At 53.1% G+C, this 21,661-nt stretch overlaps 1 protein-coding gene across 3 annotated transcripts in view; it reads left to right on the forward strand.

The window, feature by feature from the left end:
• The first annotated feature begins 2,778 nt into the window (after window positions 1–2,778).
• The window catches only part of LOC118380297 (tripartite motif-containing protein 2-like), an 81,010-nt gene continuing 62,127 nt past the window's right edge, over window positions 2,779–21,661 (forward strand). For all 3 annotated transcript variants that reach the window (XM_052459041.1, XM_052459047.1, XM_052459048.1), the window contains exon 1: window positions 2,779–3,245. The gene's annotated coding sequence lies outside the window, so the exon portion shown is untranslated. The remainder of the gene's footprint in view (window positions 3,246–21,661) is intronic.

Genomic DNA, 21,661 nt, shown 5'->3' on the forward strand with positions numbered 1-21,661 from the left:
AGGGTTAAGGTTAGGGTAAGGGTAAGGGTTATGGTTAAGGTTAGGGTAAGGGTTATGGTTAAGGTTAGGGTAAGGGTTATGGTTAAGGTTAGGGTAAGGGTTATGGTTAAGGTTAGGGTAAGGGTTATGGTTAAGGTTAGGTTAGGGTTGTGGATAAGGTAAGGGTTAAGGTTAAGGTTTAGGCAGTGCCTGATTTGAGGATGAAAGGAGTGCATGAAGTCGGTCCGTTAGACTACGTTCACCGAAATTCACAAATGACATTATGCTATAAACCCTAGGGTTAAAACCCTAACCCTAACCCTAAACCCTAGGGTTAAAACCCTAACCCTAACCCTAACCAAATACATTATGCTATAAACCCTAGGGTTATAACCCTAACCCTAACCAAATGACATTATGCTATAAACCCTAGGGTTAAAACCCTACCCCTAACCCTAAACCCTAGGGTTATAACACTACCCCTAAAAACCCTAGGGTTAAAACCCTAACCCTAACCCTAAACCCTAGGGTTATAAACTACCCCTAACCCTAACCAAATACATTATGCTATAAACCCTAGGGTTAAAACCCTAACCATAACCCTAACCCTAGGGTTATAACACTACCCCTAACCCTAAACCCTAGGGTTAAAACCCTAACCATAACCCTAAACCCTAGGGTTATAACACTACCCCTAACCCTAAACCCTAGGGTTAAAACCCTAACCCTAACCCTAACCCTAAACCCTAGGGTTAAAACCCTAACCCTAACCCTAGGGTTAAAACCCTAACCATAACCCTAACCCTAACCAAATGACATTAACCTATAAACCCTAGGGTTAAAACCCTAACCATAACCCTAAACCCTAGGGTTAAAACCCCCTAAACCCTAGGGTTATAACACTACCCCTAACCCTAAACCCTAGGGTTAAAACCCTAACCATAACCCTAAACCCTAGGGTTATAACACTACCCCTAACCCTAAACCCTAGGGTTATAACCCTAACCCCTAACCCTAACCAAATGACATTATGCTATAAACCCTAGGGTTAAAACCCTAACCATAACCCTAAACCCTAGGGTTATAACACTACCCCTAACCCTAAACCCTAGGGTTATAACCCTACCCCTAACCCTAACCAAATACATTATGCTATAAACCCTAGGGTTATAACCCTAACCCTAACCAAATGACATTATGCTATAAACCCTAGGGTTAAAACCCTAACCATAACCCTAAACCCTAGGGTTATAACACTACCCCTAACCCTAAACCCTAGGGTTATAACCCTACCCCTAACCCTAACCAAATACATTATGCTATAAACCCTAGGGTTATAACCCTAACCCTAACCAAATGACAATATGCTATAAACCCTAGGGTTATAACCCTAAACCTAAACCCTAGGGTTAAAACCCTAACCCTGCTGTGTCTGATTCCATGTCGAACTACCCTCTTCTGCCGTTGTGCCCTTGATCATGGCACTTAAGCCCTCACAAAGTAGAAGTGCACGGTTCGTCTCATGGTGTCAACATGTGGTCAACCCTCCACCTGGAGAGCTGCTGGCTGTAACCCTAGGCTTGGTTTATGATTCAGCCCTGAAAACACCCAAGTCTGCTTATTAAAGTCCTGTTGAGCAGATGATGTTTAGTCTACAATGTTTGAACAAAAGCTTGTACACCCAGTAACTATCCGGGAGGATGATTGGCCACCCAGTAACTATCCGGGAGGATGATTGGCCACCCAGTAACTATACTGGAGGATGATTGGCCACCCAGTAACTATACTGGAGGACGATTGGCCACCCAGTAACTATACTGGAGGATGATTGGCCACCCAGTAACTAACCTGGAGGATGATTGGCCACCCAGTAACTATCCTGGAGGATGATTGGCCAACCGGTAACTATACTGGAGGATGATTGGCCAACCAGTAACTATACTGGAGGATGATTGGCTACCCTTGATATGCAATATTGCAACATTACAACCCAATACTTTTGTCTAACGAATAAGGTAGGCTACTTCAAAGCAAGGTATCTAACTAAGACATGTTAATATATTAAGGCTCAATATTAATGTTTCAGGGGAGATCTATGCACAGCAAGTTATTTGTCAATTAGGCTGTTTAATGTTGTCTTAATGACATGGCTACTGCGTAATAGAGGGGAAGCCCAGCTTCTCAACAGTGCAGGTCTATTCAGGTTCTACGGTGCCGTGAGTAGTTCCTCATGAGTAGTTCCTCATGAGTAGTTAACTAGCGAGATCACCTCTAGTAGTGTTAAATTATGTTTTGAAATTGTAATCTAGTTAGCCTGTCAGGCAGTATTTGATACTTTCTGATGAAATGTCGCGGTCTCTCTCGGCTGGCAATGGCCCACTCTCACTGGCACACACGCAGCACACACCGACACGCACTGAAGCGTCGGTCCGATTATGGTTGATATGTAGATGTTTAAGAGTTAATCATATTTAAAAGTGTGCCTTCATGAATTACATGTACACTGACAAGAATCAGGAAATTAATGCTCAATCTCCATTGCTATTCAATGTAGATTCCGTCTTCATTCCGCTTTGATCAACCTTTTTTTTGCCTCAGTGTGTGAATCTGGGCCGGAGATAGGCTACTTTATTTTATATGCAATTACCCCCCCCAAAAAAGGTGCCGGCATGGCGCTCCGGACATGTGCGGCTTTCTATGGACGTCCCAAGGATCCCTGATAGTACTGACCGGTATTGTGCAGAGACAGCTGTAACGTAGGCACGTCTCTGACGTGAGGTGGCAGTGCGCATGTTCACGAGAGGAGATTGCTGTCTGCGAGTTTGATGGTGCTGAAACAATGTGATTCGGACTGGCGGTTTTCCTAGATTCTTCCTACAATTAAGAGGGACATCGAGTCTTGTGAGCAGTGGTGGAAAGTAGTGTACGGACCTGACTCGATCATAAAGGAGCAATTGTCCAGACAGAGGATTGAGTTTACGAATTGACGGTTTATTGACCCAACTTTACACCGGCTACTGTTTGGCTGTAGCCCACGCCAAAATAAATGAAAGAGAAACCACAAGCCAACCGTGACCTTCTCTTGTGAAGGCCAGACTTAAGAGAGAGAACAAAGGCTGAACCTGGCATTAACTTACAATGCCCCGCCCCCTCCACGCTACTCCACCAACCACCAGGATGCCCGGCATCAGAACATCCCAGGCATTCCTGTGATTGGCAGATAGCAGGTTGATTGGCATGTCGGACCCCGCGAACACTGGGAACTGGTAAGTAGAACACAACCAGCTACTAGCCGAACACAGAACACACAGCTGTCTGTGCGGGTCGCTACAGTACTACTTAAGTCGTTTTCTGCGGGTATCTGTACTTTACTCTTATTTGACAACTTTTATACATACATACATTTTACTCCATACATTTTCCCCTGACACACAAAGGTACTTGTTACATTTTTAATGCTCAGCAGGACAGGAAACAAGGTCAAATTCACACACTTATCAAATAATGTCCCTGGTCATCCCTACTGCCTCTGATCTGGCGGACTCAATAAACAAAAATGCTTCTTCGTAAATTATGTCTGAGTGTTGGAGTGTGCCCCTTGCTATCAGTAAATAAATATAAACAAGAAAATTGTGCTTTCTGGTTTGCTTAGTATGAAGGCTGATTTATACTTTTGATACTTCAGCATATTTGAGCAATTTATACAATTTTTGATGCTTAAGTGTATTTAAATCCAAAATACTTTGACTGAAGTAGTATTTTACTGGGTTACTTTCACTCTTCTATTATGGTAAAGATACTTTTACTCGACAATTGAGTACTTTTTCCACGGGAGAGCATTGTTTCTACATCAAAGTTTATTGGTCACATACACCGTTTAGCAGGTACTAAAGTGCTTATGGTATCAGGTTTTCAGGTAAGACCCAAGTGCAGACTGTGTGGAAGTAACCATGTTTATTGCAACAGGGGGCAGGCAAACAACAGGTCAAGGCAGGCTGGGGGTCGATAATCCGGAGTAGTGGGTCCAAGGTACAGGACGGCAGGCGGGCTCAGAGTCAGGACAGGCAAGGGTCAAGACCAGGAGGACGCGGAAAAGAGTAGTGGGTCCAAGGTACAGGACGGCAGGCGGGCTCAGAGTCAGGACAGGCAAGGGTCAAAACCAGGAGGACGCGGAAAAGAGTAGTGGGTCCAAGGTACAGGACGGCAGGCGGGCTCAGAGTCAGGACAGGCAAGGGTCAAGACCATGAGGACGAGGAAAAGAGCGACTGGAGAAAAACGGGAGCTGAGAACAAAAACGCTGAATGACTTGAACAAACAAGACGAGCTGGCAACAGACAAACAGAGAACACGGGTATAAATACCCAGGGGATAAACAGGGAAGATGGGTGACACCTGGAGGGAGGTGGAGACAATCACAAGGACAGGTGAAACAGATCAGGGTGTGACATATGGTACTAAAGTGAATTGCTTATATTACTAGCACCTAATAATGGAAATGTCAAACAGAGAACACAGGTATAAATACCCAGGGGATAAACAGGGAAGATGGGTGACACCTGGAGGGAGGTGGAGACAATCACAATGACAGGTTAAACAGATCAGGGTGACAAGTACACAAGTAATTAACGCACAAAAAATACACAAGAAACAAGAAATCAAGAACTGCGAATCCAATTAAATGAAATTAGATTTTTCACATTTTTCACATGCACCGAATACAACCGAATACAACAGGAGACCTTACAGTGAAATGCTAACCAACAAGCCCTTAACCAACAATAAAGTAAAGAAAATTATGAGTTAGGAAAACATTTACAAAAAACAATGAAAGTAAAAATAAATAAATATGTGTATATATATATATATAAAACGAGGCTGTATACAAACAGCACTGTAGCAGTAATCACAATGCAATCTATACATACACTACATGACCAGAAGTATGTGGACACCTGCTTGTCGAACATCTCATTCCAAAATCATTGGCTTTAAATGGAGTTGGTCTCCCTTTGCTGCTATAACAGCCTCCACTCTTCTGGGAAGGCTTTCCACTAGATGTTGGAACATTGCTGCTATAACAGCCTCCACTCTTCTGGGAAAGCTTTCCACTAGATGTTGGAACATTGCTGCTATAACAGCCTCCACTCTTCTGGGAAGGCTTTCCACTAGATGTTGTAACATTGCTGCTATAACAGCCTCCACTCTTCTGGGAAAGCTTTCCACTAGATGTTGTAACATTGCTGCTATAACAGCCTCCACTCTTCTGGGAAAGGCTTTCCACTAGATGTTGTAACATTGCTGCTATAACAGCCTCCACTCTTCTGGGAAGGCTTTCCACTAGATGTTGTAACATTGCTGCTATAACAGCCTCCACTCTTCTGGGAAAGCTTTCCACTAGATGTTGGAACATTGCTGCTATAACAGCCTCCACTCTTCTGGGAAGGCTTTCCACTAGATGTTGTAACATTGCTGCTATAACAGCCTCCACTCTTCTGGGAAGGCTTTCCACTAGATGTTGGAACATTGCTGCTATAACAGCCTCCACTCTTCTGGGAAGGCTTTCCACTAGATGTTGGAACATTGCTGCTATAACAGCCTCCACTCTTCTGGGAAGGCTTTCCACTAGATGTTGGAACATTGCTGCTATAACAGCCAGCCTCCGCTCTTCTGGGAAGGCTTTCCACTATCAATGAATTCTTTTGAGAGTCCCTTACACATTGCAACTGAGATCCTTTATAGCAAAGATGCACATAGCCAGACAGCCTTGGCTATAATTTATCGTACAGCTTTGTCTCCTAAACTATGTTCTCTTCTCAAACTCAGAACCATAAACAAATCCTCCATATCAACAGGCATATATCAAATCCATCCTAGAGACAAGATCACAGAGACACATTGACTGGCACACAGACATTGTGGAGCCAAGCGATACATGCTTGACCTCTCCCCTCTCTCCGGCCCAAATAACTTAGTCTTGACAGAGAACAGATACTGCAACCCTGCCACAGTATTATACAGAATGTAACTTACAAACATATGATGAATATAAAACATCTTACCTATGTTACCAACTAATTCTGATTATTCTCCAACACCCCCGTACCCAAAATAACAATTAAAACAAGTGACCCCTCGTACCCAAAATGATCATTAAAACAAGTGACCCCTCGTACCCAAAATAATAATTAAAACAAGTGACCCCTCGTACCCAAAATGATAATTAAAACAAGTGACCCCCCGTACCCAAAATGATAATTAAAACAAGTGACCCCTCATACCCAAAATGATAATTAAAACAAGTGACCCCTCGTACCCAAAATGATAATTAAAACAAGTGACCCCTCGTACCCAAAATGATAATTAAAACAAGTGACCCCTCGTACCCAAAATGATAATTAAAACAAGTGACCCCTCGTACCCAAAATGATAATTAAAACAAGTGACCCCTCGTACCCAAAATGATAATTAAAACAAGTGACCCCTCGTACCCAAAATAATAATTAAAACAAGTGACCCCTCGTTCCAAAAATGATAATTAAAACAACTGACCCCTCGTACCCAAAATGATAATTAAAACAAGTGACCCCCCTTAGTACCCAAAATGATAATTAGGTCTTAGATATGCTGTTTTCCCTTAGATATGCTGTTTCCCTTAGATATGCTGTTTCCCCTTAGATATGCTGTTTCCCTTAGATATGCTGTTTCCCCTTAGGTCTTAGATATGCTGTTTCCCCTTAGATATGCTGTTTCCCCTTAGGTCTTAGATATGCTGTTTCCCCTTAGGTCCCTTAGATATGCTGTTTCCCTTAGATATGCTGTTTCCCCTTAGATATGGTCTTAGATATGCTGTTTCCCCTTAGATATGCTGTTTCCCTGTTTCCCCTTAGATATGCTGTTTCCCCCTTAGATATGCTGTTTCCCTTAGGTCTTAGATATGCTGTTTCTGTTTCCCTTAGATATGCTGTTTCCCTTAGATATGCTGTTTCCCTGTTTCTTAGATAGATATGCTGTTTCCCCTGATATGCTGTTTCCCCTTAGCTGTTTCCCCTTAGATATGCTGTTTCCCCTTAGATATGTCTTAGATATGCTGTTTCCCTTAGATATGCTGTTTCCCCTTAGGTGTTTCTTAGATATGCTGTTTCCCTTAGATATGCTGTTTCCCCTTAGGTCTTAGATATGCTGTTTCCCCTGTTTCCCTTAGGTCTTAGATATGCTGTTTCCCCTTAGATATGCTGTTTCCCCTTAGGTCTTAGATATGCTGTTTCCCTTAGGTCTTAGATATGCTGTTTCCCCCTTAGGTCTTAGATATGCTGTTTCCCCTTAGGTCTTAGATATGCTGTTTCCCCTTAGGTCTTAGATATGCTGTTTCCCCTTAGGTCTTAGATATGCTGTTTCCCCTTAGGTCTTAGATATGCTGTTTCCCCTTAGGTCTTAGATATGCTGTTTCCCCTTAGATATGCTGTTTCCCCTTAGGTCTTAGATATGCTATGTTTCCCCTTAGATATGCTGTTTCCCTTAGATATGCTGTTTCCCCTTAGGTCTTAGATATGCTGTTTCCCCTTTTCCCCTTAGATATGCTGTCTTAGGTCTTAGATATGCTGTTTCCCCTTAGGGTGGATGGGTAGTGTAGATGGGTAGGGTGGATGGGTAGTGTAGATGGGTAGGGTGGATGGGTAGGGTGGATGGTCAGGGTGGATGGTCAGGGTGGATGGGTAGGGTGGATGGGTCAGGGTGGATGGGTAGGGTGGATGGGTAGGGTGGATGGGTAGGGTGGATGGTCAGGGTGGATGGGTCAGGGTGGATGGTCGGGGTGGATGGGTAGGGTGGATGGGTAGGGTGGATGGGTCAGGGTGGATGGGTAGGGTGGATGGGTAGGGTGGATGGGTAGGGTGGATGGTCAGGGTGGATGGGTCAGGGTGGATGGGTAGGGTGGATGGGTAGTGTAGATGGGTAGGGTGGATGGGTAGGGTGGATGGTCAGGGTGGATGGGAAGGGTGGATGGGTCGGGTGGATGGGTAGGGTGGATGGGTAGGATAGATGGGTATGATGGATGGGTAGGGTGGATGGGTGGGTGGATGGGTCAGGGTGGATGGTCAAGGTGGATGGGTAGTGTAGATGGGTAGGATGGATGGGTAGGGTGGATGGGTCAGGGTAGATGGGTTGGATGGATGGGTAGGATGGATGGGTAGGGTGGATGGTCAGGATAGATGGGTTGGATGGATGGGTAGGGTGGATGGGTAGGGTGGATGGGTAGGGTGGATGGGTAGTGTAGATGGGTAGTGTAGATGGGTAGGGTGGATGGGTCAGGGTGGATGGGTAGGGTGGATGGGTCAGGGTGGTTTCGTCAGGGTGGATGGGTAGGGTGGATGGGTAGGTGGATGGGTAGGGTGGATGGGTAGGTGGATGGGTCAGGGTGGAGGGCAGGTGGATGGGTAGGGTGGATGGGTCAGGGTGGATGGGTAGTGTGGATGGGTAGGGTGGATGGGTCAGGGTGGATGGGTAGGGTGGATGGGTCAGGGTGGATGGGTCAGGGTGGATGGGTATGGTGGATGGGTCAGGGTGGATGGGTAGGCTGGATGGGTCAGGGTGGATGGGTAGTGTGGATGGGTAGGGTGGATGGGTCAGGGTGGATGGGTAGGGTGCATGGGTATGGTGGATGGGTCAGGGGTGGATGGGTAGTGTGGATGGGTCAGGGTGGATGGGTAGGGTGGATGGTCAGGGTGGATGGGTAGGGTGGATGGGTCAGGATGGATGGGTAGGCTGGATGGGTCAGGTGTGGATGGGTAGGTTTGATGGGTCAGGGTGGATGGGTAGGGTTGATGGTCAGGGTGGATGGGTAGGGTGGATGGGTAGGATAGATGGGTCAGGGTGGATGGGTAGGGTGGATGGGTAGGGTGGATGGGTTGGGTGGATGGGTAGGATAGATGGGTTGGATGGATGGGTAGGGTGGATGGGTAGGCTGGATGGGTCAGGGTGGATGGGTAGTGTGGATGGGTAGGGTGGATGGGTCAGGGTGGATGGGTAGGGTGGATGGGTCAGGGTGGATGGGTATGGTGGATGGGTCAGGGTGGATGGGTGGTGTAGATGTGTAGGGTGGATGGGTAGGGTGGATGGTGAGGGTGGATGGGTAGGGTGGATGGTCAGGGTGGATGGGTAGGCTGGATGGGTCAGGTTGGATGGGTAGGTTTGATGGGTCAGGGTCAGGGTGGATGGGTGCAGGGCTGATGGTCAGGGTGGATGGGTAGGGTTTGGATGTGTAGGGTGGATGGGTAGGATAGATGGGTAGGGTGGATGGGTAGGGTGGATGGGTAGGGTGGATGGGTTGGGTGGATGGGTAGGATAGATGGGTTGGATGGATGGGTAGGGTGGATGGGTAGGGTGGATGGTCGGGGTGGATGGGTAGGGTGGATGGGTAGGATGGATGGGTAGGGGTGGATGGGAGGGTGGATGGGTAGGGTGGATGGGTAGGGTGGTTGGGTAGTGTAGATGGGTAGGATAGATGGGTTGTGTGGATGGGTAGGGTGGATGGTCAGGTGGATGGGTAGTGTAGATGGGTAGGATGGATGGGTAGGGTGGATGGGTCAGGGTGGATGGGTAGGGGATGGATGGGTGGGTAGGTGGATGGGTAGGGTGGATGGGTCAGGGTGGATGGGTAGGTGTGGATGGTAGGGTGGATGGGTCAGGGTGGATGGGTAGGGTGGATGGGCAGGGTGGATGGGTAGGGTGGATGGGTCAGGGTGGATGGGTAGGGTGGATGGGTAGGGTGGATGGGTAGGTGGATGGGTGGATGGGGATGGGTAGGGTGGATGGGTCAGGGTGGATGGGTCAGGGTGGATGGGTAGGGTGGATGGGTAGGATGGATGGGTAGGGTGGATGGGTAGGGTGGATGGGTCAGGGTGGATGGGTAGGGTGGATGGGTAGGTGGATGGGTCAGGGTGGATGGGTAGTGTGGATGGGTAGGCTGGATGGGTCAGGGTGGATGGGTAGGGTGGATGGGTCAGGGTGGATGGGTAGGGTGGATGGGTAGGGTGGATGGTCAGGGTGGATGGATGGGGTAGGGTGGATGGGTAGGGCTAGATGGGTAGGATGGATGGGTAGGGTGGATGGGTCAGGGTGGATGGGTAGGGTGGATGGGTAGGGTGGATGGGTAGGGTTGATGGTTTCAGGGTGGATGGGCTGGGTGGATGGGTAGGATAGATGGGTAGGATGGATGGGTAGGGTGGATGGGTAGGGTGGATGGGTAGGGTGGATGGGTGAGGGTGGATGGGTAGGGTGGATGGGTAGGGTGGATGGGTAGTGTAGATGGGTAGGGTGGATGGGTCAGGGTGGATGGGTAGGTGGATGGGTAGGGTGGATGGGTCAGGGTGGATGGGTAGGGTGGATGGTCAGGGTGGATGGGTAGGGTGGATGGGTCAGGGTGGATGGGTAGGGTTGATGGTCAGGGTGGATGGGTAGGGTGGATGGGTAGGATAGATGGGTAGGATGGATGGGTAGGGTGGATGGGTAGGGTGGATGGGTCAGGGTGGATGGGTAGGGTGGATGGGTAGGGTGGATGGGTAGTGTGGATGGGTAGGGTGGATGGGTCAGGGTGGATGGGTAGGTGGATGGGTAGGGTGGATGGGTCAGGGTGGATGGGTAGGGTGGATGGTCAGGGTGGATGGGTAGGGTGGATGGTTCAGGGTGGATGGGTAGGGTTGATGGTCAGGGTGGATGGGTAGGGTGGATGGTCGGGGTGGATGGGTAGGGTGGATGGGTCCTGGGTGATGGTCAGGGTGGATGGGTTGGGTGGATGGGTAGGATAGATGGGTAGGATGGATGGGTCAGGGTGGATGGGTAGTGGTGATGGGTTTCCCCTTAGGGTGGATGGGTAGGATAGATGGGCAGGATGGATGGGTCAGGGTGGGTGGATGGGTAGGGTGGATGGGTAGGATGGATGGGTAGGTGTGGATGGGTAGGATAGATGGGTAGGATGGATGGGTCAGGGTGGATGGGTAGGGTGGATGGGTAGGGTGGATGGGTAGGGTGGATGGGTAGGATAGATGGGTAGGTAGATGGGTAGGGTGGATGGGTAGGATATATGGGTAGGGATGGATGGGGGTAGGGTGGATGGTCAGGGTGGATGGGTAGTGGATGGGTAGATGGGTAGGGTGGATGGGTCAGGGTGGATGGGCAGGTGGATGGGTAGGGTGGATGGGTAGGGTGATGGGTAGGGTGGATGGGTAGTGTAGATGGGTAGTGGATGGTCAGGGTGGATGGTCAGGGTGGATGGGTAGGGTGGATGGGTAGGGTGGATGGGTAGGATGGATGGGTAGGGTGGATGGGTCAGGGTGGATGGGTTGGGTGGATGGGTAGGGTGGATGGGTAGGGTGGATGGGTAGTGATGGGCAGGATGGATGGGTAGGGTGGATGGGTTTCCCTTAGGTGGATGGGTAGGGTGGATGGGTAGGATGGATGGGTAGGGTGGATGGGCAGGGTGGGGTGATGGGTAGGGTGGATGGGTCAGGGTGGATGGGTAGGGTGGATGGGTAGGGTGGATGGGTAGGTGGATGGGTAGGGTGGATGGGTCAGGGTGGATGGGTAGGGTGGATGGGTTGGGCAGGGTGGATGGGTAGGGTGGATGGGTAGGGTGGATGGGTCATGGGTGGATAGATCAGGGTGGATGGGTTGGGTGGATGGGTAGGATAGATGGGTTGGATGGATGGGTCAGGGTGGATGGGTAGGGGTGGATGGGTAGGGTGGATGGGTAGGATAGATGGGTAGGATGGATGGGGATGGGTAGGGTGGATGGGCAGGGTGGATGGGTATGGATGGGCAGTGTAGATGGGCAGGATAGATGGGTAGGATGGATGGGTCAGGGTGGATGGGTAGTGTGGATGGGTAGGGTGGATGGGTAGTGTAGATGGGTAGGATGGAGGTGGGGTCAGGGTGGATGGGTAGTGTGGATGGGTAGTGTGGATGGGTAGGGTGGATGGGTAGGATGGATGGGTAGGTAGATGGGTAGGGTGGATTAGATGGGTCAGGGTGGATGGGTAGTGTGATGGGTAGGGTGGATGGTCAGGGTGGATGGGTAGTGTGGATGGGTAGGGTGGATGGGCAGGGTGGATGGGCAGGTGGATGGGTAGGGTGGATGGGTAGGGTGGATGGGTAGGGTGGATGGGTAGTGTAGATGGGTAGGGTGGATGGGTAGTGTAGATGGGTAGTGTAGATGGTCAGGGTGGATGGTCAGGGTGGATGGGTAGGGTGGATGGGTAGTGTGGATGGGTAGTGTGGATGGGTCAGGGTGGATGGTCAGGGTGGATGGGTAGGGTGGATGGGTAGTGTGGATGGGTAGGATGGATGGGTAGGGTGGATGGGTCAGGGTGGATGGGTTGGGTGGATGGGTAGGGTGGATGGGTAGGGTGGATGGTTAGTGTGATGGGTAGGATGGATGGGTAGGGTGGATGGGTAGGGTGGATGGGTAGGGTGGATGGGTAGTGTGGATGGGCAGGGTGGATGGGCAGGGTGGATGGGTAGGGTGGATGGGTCGGGGTGGATGGGTAGGGTGGATGGGTAGGGTGGATGGGTAGGGTGGATGGGTCAGGGTGGATGGGTAGGGTGGATGGGTCAGGGTGGATGGGTCAGGGTGGATGGGTAGGGTGGATGGGTAGGGTGGATGGGCAGTGTGGATGGGTAGGGTGGATGGGGGTAGGGTGGATGGGTCAGGGTGATGGGTAGGGTGGATGGGTAGGGTGGATGGGTAGAGTGGATGGGTCAGGGTGGATGGGTAGGGTGGATGGGTTGGGTGGATGGGCAGGATGGATGGGTAGGGTGGATGGGTCAGGGTGGATGGGTAGTGTGATGGGTGGGTGGATGGGTAGGATAGATGGGTAGGATGGATGGGTCAGGGTGGATGGGTAGGTGGATGGGTAGGGTGGATGGGTAGGGTGGATGGGTAGGATAGATGGCAGGATGGATGGGTCAGGGTGGATGGGTAGTGTGGATGGGTAGGGTGGATGGGTAGGGTGGATGCTTTCCCCTTAGGTAGGGTGGATGGGTAGGATGGGGTAGGGTGGATGGGTAGTGTAGATGGGTGGATGGTCAGGGTGGATGGTCAGGGTGGATGGGTAGGGTGGATGGGTAGTGATAGATGGGTAGTGATGGATGGGTAGGGTGGATGGGTAGGATAGATGGGTAGGGTGGATGGGTAGGGTGGATGGTCAGGGTGGATGGGTCAGGGTGGATGGGTAGGGTGGATGGGTTAGGGTGGATGGGTCAGGGTGGATGGGTAGGGTGGATGGGTGTGTGATGGGTGGATGGGTTGGGATGGGTCAGGGTGGATGGGTAGGGTGGATGGGTAGGGTGGATGGGTCAGGATAGATGGGTAGGATGGATGGGTCAGGGTGGATGGGTAGTGTGGATGGGTAGGATGGATGGGTAGTGGATGGGTAGGATAGATGGGTAGGATGGATGGGTCAGGGTGGATGGGTAGTGTGGATGGGTCAGGGTGGATGGGTAGTGTAGATGGGTAGCGTGGATGGGTAGTGTGATGGGTAGGGTGGATGGGTAGTGTAGATGGGTAGTGTAGATGGGTAGGGTGGATGGGTAGGATGGGTAGGTGGATGGGTAGGGTGGATGGTCAGGGTGGATGGGTAGGTAGATGGGTAGGGTGGATGGGTCAGGGTGGATGGGTAGTGGATGGGTAGGGTGGATGGGTAGGGTGGATGGGTATTGTAGATGGGCAGGGTGGATGGGTAGTGGATGGTCGATGGGCAGGGTGGATGGGTAGTGGATGGGTAGGGTGGATGGGCAGTGTAGATGGGTAGTGTAGATGGTCAGGTGGATGGTCAGGGTGGATGGGTAGGGTGGATGGGTAGTGTAGATGGGTAGTGTAGATGGTCAGGGTGGATGGTCAGGGTGGATGGGTAGGGTGGATGGGTAGTGTGGATGGGTAGGATGGATGGGTAGGGTGGATGGGTCAGGGTGGATGGGTTGGGTGGATGGGTAGGGTGGATGGGTAGGGTGGATGGTTAGTGTAGATGGGTAGGATGGATGGGTAGGGTGGATGGGTAGTGTGGATGGGTAGGGTGGATGGGTAGGGTGGATGGGCAGGGTGGATGGGTAGGGTGGATGGGTCAGGGGTGGATGGGTAGGGTGGATGGGTAGTGTGGATGGGTAGGGTGGATGGGTCAGGGTGGATGGGTAGGGTGGATGGGTTAGGGTGGATGGGTCAGGGTGGATGGGTAGGGGTGGATGGGTAGGGTGGATGGGTAGGTGGATGGGTAGGGTGGATGGGTCAGGGTGGATGGGTAGGGTGGATGGGTCAGGGTGGATGGGTAGGGTGGATGGGCAGGTGGATGGGTCAGGGTGGATGGTTGGGTGGATGGGTTGGGTGGATGGGCAGGATAGATGGGTAGGGTGGATGGGTCAGGGTGGATGGGTAGTGTGATGGGTAGGGTGGATGGGTAGGATAGATGGGTAGGATGGATGGGTCAGGGTGGATGGGTAGGTGGATGGGCAGGGTGGATGGGTAGTGGATGGGCAGGATAGATGGGTAGGATGGATGGGTCAGGGTGGATGGGCAGTGTGGATGGGTAGGGTGGATGGGTAGTGTAGATGGGTAGGGTGGATGGGTAGTGTAGATGGGTAGGGTGGATGGGTAGTGTAGATGGGTAGTGGATGGTCAGGGTGGATGGTCAGGGTGGATGGGTAGGGTGGATGGGTAGTGGATGGGTAGTGTAGATGGGTAGGGTGGATGGGTGGATGGGGTAGTGGATGGGTAGGGTGGATGGTCAGGGTGGATGGGTCAGGGTGGATGGGTAGGGTGGATGGGTTAGGGTGGATGGGTCAGGGTGGATGGGTAGGGTGGATGGGTAGGGTGGATGGGTTGGGGTGGATGGGTTGGGTGGATGGGTAGGATAGATGGGTAGGGTGGATGGGTCAGGGTGGATGGGTCAGTGTAGATGGGTAGGGTGGATGGGTAGGATAGATGGGTAGGATGGATGGGTCAGGGTGGATGGGTAGTGTGGATGGGTAGGGTGGATGGGTAGTGTAGATGGGTAGGATAGATGGGTAGGATGGATGGGTCAGGGTGGATGGGTAGTGTGGATGGGTAGGGTGGATGGGTAGGGTGGATGGGTAGTGTAGATGGGTAGTGTAGATGGGTAGGGTGGATGGGCAGGATATATGGGTAGTGTAGATGGGCAGGGTGGATGGTCAGGTGGATGGGTAGTGTAGATGGGTGGGTGGATGGGCAGAGTGGATGGGTAGTATTGGAGATGGGTCAGGGTGGATGGGTAGTGTAGATGGGTAGGGTGGATGGGTAGTGTAGATGGGTAGTGTGGATCAGGGTGGATGGTCAGGGTGGATGGGTAGGGTGGATGGGTAGGTGGATGGGTAGGATGGATGGGTAGGGTGGATGGGTCAGGGTGGATGGGTTGGGTGGATGGGTAGGGTGGATGGGTAGGGTGGATGGGTAGTGTAGATGGGTAGGATGGATGGGTAGGGTGGATGGGTGAGTGTGGATGGGTAGGGTGGATGGGCAGTGTAGATGGGCAGGGTGGATGGGCAGGGTGGATGGGTAGGGTGGATGGGTCATGGGTGGGTGGATGGGTAGGGTGGATGGGTAGTGTGGATGGGTAGGGTGGATGGGTCAGGGTGGATGGGTAGGGTGGATGGGTTAGGGTGGATGGGTCAGGGGTGGATGGGTGGGTGGATGGGTCAGGGTGGATGGGTCAGGGTGGATGGGTTGGGTGGATGGGTAGGATAGATGGGCAGGATGGATGGGTCAGGGTGGATGGGTAGTGTAGATGGGTAGGGTGGATGGGTAGGATAGATGGGTAGGATGGATGGGTCAGGGTGGATGGGCAGGGTGGATGGGTAGGATGGATGGGTAGTGTGGATGGGCAGGATAGATGGGTAGGATGGATGGGTCAGGGTGGATGGGTAGTGTGGATGGGTAGGGTGGATGGGTAGTGTAGATGGGTAGCGTGGATGGGTAGTGTAGATGGGTAGGGTGGATGGGTAGTGTAGATGGGTAGTGTAGATGGGTAGGGTGGATGGGTAGGGTATATGGGTAGTGTAGATGGGTAGGGTGGATGGGTCAGGGTGGATGGGTAGTGTAGATGGGTAGGGTGGATGGTCAGGGTGGATGGGTAGTGTAGATGGGTAGGGTGGATGGGTAGGGTGGATGGGTAGTGTAGATGGGTAGGGTGGATGGGTAGGGTGGATGGGTAGGGTGGATGGGTAGGGTGGATGGGTAGGGTGGATGGGTAGTGTGGATGGGTAGGGTGGATGGGTAGGGTGGATGGGTAGGGTGGATGGGTAGGGTGGATGGGTAGGGTGGATGGGTAGGGTGGATGGGTCAGGGTGGATGGTCGGGGTGGATGGGTTGGGTGGATGGGTAGGATAGATGGGTAGGATGGATGGGTCAGGGTGGATGGGTAGTGTAGATGGGTAGGGTGGATGGTAGGATAGATGGGTAGGATGGATGGGTCAGGGTGGATGGGTAGTGTGGATGGGTAGGGTGGATGGGTAGTGTAGATGGGTAGGATAGATGGGTAGGATGGATGGGTCAGGGTGGATGGGTAGTGTGGATGGGTAGGGTGGATGGGTAGTGTAGATGGGTAGCGTGGATGGGTAGTGTGGATGGGTAGGGTGGATGGGTAGTGTAGATGGGTAGTGTAGATGGGTAGGGTGGATGGGTAGGGTGGATGGGTAGTGTAGATGGGTAGGGTGGATGGTCAGGGTGGATGGGTAGTGTAGATGGGTAGGGTGGATGGGTAGGGTGGATGGGTAGGGTGGATGGGTAGGGTGGATGGGTAGGGTGGATGGGTAGGTAGATGGGTAGGGTGGATGGGTAGTGTAGATGGGTAGGGTGGATGGGTAGTGTAGATGGGTAGGGTGGATGGGTAGTGTAGATGGGTAGTGTAGATGGTCAGGGTGGATGGTCAGGGTGGATGGGTAGGGTGGATGGGTAGTGTAGATGGGTAGTGTAGATGGTCAGGGTGGATGGTCAGGGTGGATGGGTAGGGTGGATGGGCAGTGTGGATGGGTAGGATGGATGGGTAGGGTGGATGGGTCAGGGTGGATGGGTTGGGTGGATGGGTAGGGTGGATGGGTGCAGGGTGGATGGTTAGTGGATGGGTAGGATGGATGGGCAGGGTGGATGGGTAGTGTGGATGGGTCAGGTGGATGGGTAGTGTAGATGGGTAGGGTGGATGGGCAGGGTGGATGGGTAGGGTGGATGGGTCAGGGGGATGGGTAGGGTGGATGGGTCAGTGTGGATGGGTAGGGTGGATGGGTCAGGGTGGATGGGTAGGGTGGATGGGTTAGGGTGGATGGGTCAGGGTGGATGGGTAGGGTGGATGGGTAGGGTGGATGGGTAGGGTGGATGGGTAGGGTGGATGGGTCAGGGTGGATGGGTAGGGTGGATGGGTAGGGTGGATGGGTAGGGTGGATGGGTCAGGGTGGATGGGTTGGGTGGATGGGTAGGATAGATGGGTAGGGTGGATGGGTCAGGGTGGATGGGTAGTGTAGATGGGTAGGGTGGATGGGTAGGATAGATGGGTAGGATGGATGGGTCAGGGTGGATGGGTAGTGTGGATGGGTAGGGTGGATGGGTAGTGTAGATGGGTAGGATAGATGGGTAGGATGGATGGGTCAGGGTGGATGGGTAGTGGGTGGATGGGTAGGGTGGATGGGTAGTGTAGATGGGTAGGGTGGATGGGTAGGGTAGATGGGTAGGGTGGATGGGTAGTGTAGATGGGTAGTGTAGATGGTCAGGGTGGATGGTCAGGGTGGATGGGTAGTGTAGATGGGTAGTGGATAGATGGGTAGGGTGGATGGGTAGGATATGGGTAGTGTGATGGGTCAGGGTGGATGGGTCAGGGTGGATGGGTCAGGGTGGATGGGTAGGGTGGATGGGTTAGGGTGGATGGGTCAGGGTGGATGGGTAGGGTGGATGGGCAGGGTGGATGGGTCAGGGTGGATGGTTGGGGTGGATGGGTTGGGTGGATGGGTAGGATAGATGGGTAGGGTGGATGGGTCAGGGTGGATGGGTGGAGATGGGTAGGGTGGATGGGTAGGATAGATGGGTAGGATGGATGGGTCAGGGTGGATGGGTAGTGTGGATGGGTAGGGTGGATGGGTAGTGTAGATGGGTAGGATAGATGGGTAGGATGGATGGGTCAGGGTGGATGGGTAGTGTGGATGGGTAGGGTGGATGGGTAGTGTAGATGGGTAGGGTGGATGGGTAGTGTAGATGGGTAGGGTGGATGGGTAGTGTGATGGGTAGTGTAGATGGTCAGGGTGGATGGTCAGGGTGGATGGGTAGGGTGGATGGGTAGTGTAGATGGGTAGTGTAGATGGGTAGGGTGGATGGGTAGGGTGGATGGGTAGTGTAGATGGGTAGGGTGGATGGTCAGGGTGGATGGGTAGTGTAGATGGGTAGGGTGGATGGGTAGGGTGGATGGGTAGTGTAGATGGGTAGGGTGGATGGGTAGTGTAGATGGGTAGGGTGGATGGGTAGTGTAGATGGGTACGGTGGATGGGTAGTGTAGATGGGTAGGGTGGATGGGTAGTGTAGATGGGTAGTGTAGATGGTCAGGGTGGATGGTCAGGGTGGATGGGTAGGGTGAATGGGTAGTGTAGATGGGTAGGGTGGATGGGTAGTGTGGATGGGTTGGGTGGATGGGTAGGGTGGATGGGTAGTGTAAATGGGTAGGATGGATGGGTAGGGTGGATGGGTAGTGTGGATGGGTAGTGTAAATGGGTAGTGTAGATGGGTAGGGTGGATGGGCAGGGTGGATGGGTAGGGTGGATGGGTCGGGGTGGATGGGTAGGGTGGATGGGTAGGGTGGATGGGTAGGGTGGATGGGTCAGGGTGGATGGGTAGGGTGGATGGGTTAGGGTGGATGGGTAGGGTGGATGGGCAGGGTGATGGGTAGGGTGGATGGGTCAGGGTGGATGGGTAGGGTGGATGGGTAGTGTAGATGGGTGGTGGATGGGTAGGGTGGATGGGTAGAGTGGATGGGTAGTGTAGATGGGTAGTGTAGATGGTCAGGGTGGATGGTCAGGGTGGATGGGTAGGGTGAATGGGTAGTGTAGATGGGTAGGGTGGATGGGTAGTGTAGATGGGTTGGGTGGATGGGTAGGGTGGATGGGTAGGGTGGATGGGTAGTGTAAATGGGTAGTGTAGATGGGTAGGGTGGATGGGCAGGGTGGATGGGGATGGGTCAGGGTGGATGGGTCAGGGTGGATGGGTAGGGTGGATGGGTGGTGGATGGGTAGGGTGGATGGGTCAGGGTGGATGGGTAGGGTGGATGGGTAGGGTGGATGGGTCAGGGTGGATGGGTAGGGTGGATGGGTAGGGTGGATGGGTAGGGTGGATGGGTAGGGTGGATGGGCAGGGTGGATGGGTAGGGTGGATGGGTAGGGTGGATGGGTCAGGGTGGATGGGTAGTGTGGATGGGTAGGGTGGATGGGTCAGGGTGGATGGGTAGGGTGGATGGGTCAGGGTGGATGGGTATGGTGGATGGGTCAGGGTGGATGGGTAGGGTGGATGGGTAGGGTGGATGGTCAGGGTGGATGGGTAGGCTGGATGGGTCAGGGTGGATGGGTAGGGTGGACGGGTCAGGGTGGATGGGTAGTGTGGATGGGTAGGGTGGATGGGTCAGGGTGGATGGGTAGTGTAGATGGGTAGGGTGGATGGGTCAGGGTGGATGGGTAGGGTGGATGGTCATGGTGGATGGGTAGGGTGGATGGTCAGGGTGGATGGGTAGGCTGGATGGGTCAGGTTGGATGGGTAGGGTTGATGGGTCAGATGGGTAGGGTGGATGTGTAGGGTGGATGGGTAGGATAGATGGGTAGGGTTGATGGTCAGGGTGGATGGGTAGGGTGGATGTGTAGGGTGGATGGGTAGGATAGATGGGTTGGATGGATGGGTAGGGTGGATGGGTAGGGTGGATGGGTAGGGTGGATGGTCAGGGTGGATGGGTAGGGTGGATGGTCAGGGTGGATGGGTAGGCTGGATGGGTCAGGTTGGATGGGTAGGATAGATGGGTAGTGTAGATGGGTAGGATGGATGGTCAAGGTGGATGGGTAGTGTAGATGGGTTGGATGGATGGGTAGGATGGATGGGTAGGGTGGATGGGTAGGGTGGATGGGTAGTGTGGATGGGTCAGGGTGGATGGGTAGGGTGGATGGGTAAGGGATGGGTAGGGGTGGATGGGTAGTGTAGATGGGTAGGGTGGATGGTCAGGGTGGATGGTCAGGGTGGATGGGTAGGGTGGATGGTCAGGGTGGATGGGTAGGGTGGATGGTCAGGGTGGATGGGTAGATTGGATGGGTAGATTGGATGGGTAGGGTGGATGGGTAGATTGGATGGGTAGATTGGATGGGTAGGGTGGATGGGTAGGGTGGATGGTCAGGGTGGATGGGTAGATTGGATGGGTAGATTGGATGGGTAGGGTGGATGGGTAGGGTGGATGGGTAGGGTGGATGGGTAGGGTGGATGGGTAGGGTGGATGGGTAGGGTGGATGGGTCAGGGTGGATGGGTCAGGGTGGATGGGTAGTGTAGATGGTCGGGGTGGATGGGTAGTGTAGATGGGTAGTGTGGATGGTCAGGGTGGATGGGTAGGGTGGATGGTCAGGGTGGATGGGTAGATTGGATGGGTAGATTGGATGGGTAGGGTGGATGGGTATATTGGATTGGTAGATTGGATGGGTAGGGTGGATGGGTAGGGTGGATGGTCAGGGGGATGGGTAGGATGGGTAGAGGATGGGTAGGGTGGATGGGTAGGGTGGATGGGTAGGGTGGATGGGTAGGGTGGATGGGTAGGGTGGATGGGTCAGGGTGGATGGGTCAGGGTGGATGGGTAGGGTGGATGGGTAGGGTGGATGGGTAGGGTGGATGGGCAGGGTGGATGGGTAGGGTGGATGGGTAGGGTGGATGGGCAGGGTGGATGGGTCAGGGTGGATGGGACAGGGTGGATGGGTCAGGGTGGATGGGTAGGGATGGATGGGTAGGTTGGATGGGTAGGGTGGATGGGTAGGGTGGATGGGTAGGGTGGATGGGTCAGGGTGGATGGGTAGGGTGGATGGGTAGGGTGGATGGTCAGGGTGGATGGGTAGGGTGGATGGGTAGGGTGGATGGGTAGGGTGGATGGGTCAGGGTGGATGGGTAGGGTGGATGGGTAGGGTGGATGGGTAGGGTGGATGGGTAGGGTGGATGGGTAGGGTGGTTGGTCAGGGTGGATGGTCAGGGTGGATGGGTAGGGTGGATGGGTAGGTTGGATGGGTAGGGTGGATGGGTAGGGTGGATGATCAGGGTGGATGGGTAGATTGGATGGGTCGATTGGATGGGTAGGGTGGATGGGTAGGGTGGATGGGTAGGGTGGATGGTCAGGGTGGATGGGTAGATTGGATGGGTAGGGTGGATGGGTAGGGTGGATGGGTAGGGTGGATGGGTCAGGGTGGATGGGTAGGGTGGATGGGTAGGGTGGATGGGTAGGGTGGATGGGTAGGGTGGATGGGTAGGGTGGATGGGTAGGGTGGATGGGTAGGGTGGATGGGCAGGGTGGATGGGTAGGGTGGATGGGTAGGGTGGATGGGTAGGGTGGATGGGTAGGGTGGATGGGTCAGGGTGGATGGGTAGGGTGGATGGGTAGGGTGGATGGGTAGGATGGATGGGTAGGGTGGATGGGT

The sequence above is a fragment of the Oncorhynchus keta genome, chromosome 13 (genome assembly GCF_023373465.1).
Source record: "Oncorhynchus keta strain PuntledgeMale-10-30-2019 chromosome 13, Oket_V2, whole genome shotgun sequence".
NCBI lineage: Eukaryota > Metazoa > Chordata > Actinopteri > Salmoniformes > Salmonidae > Oncorhynchus > Oncorhynchus keta.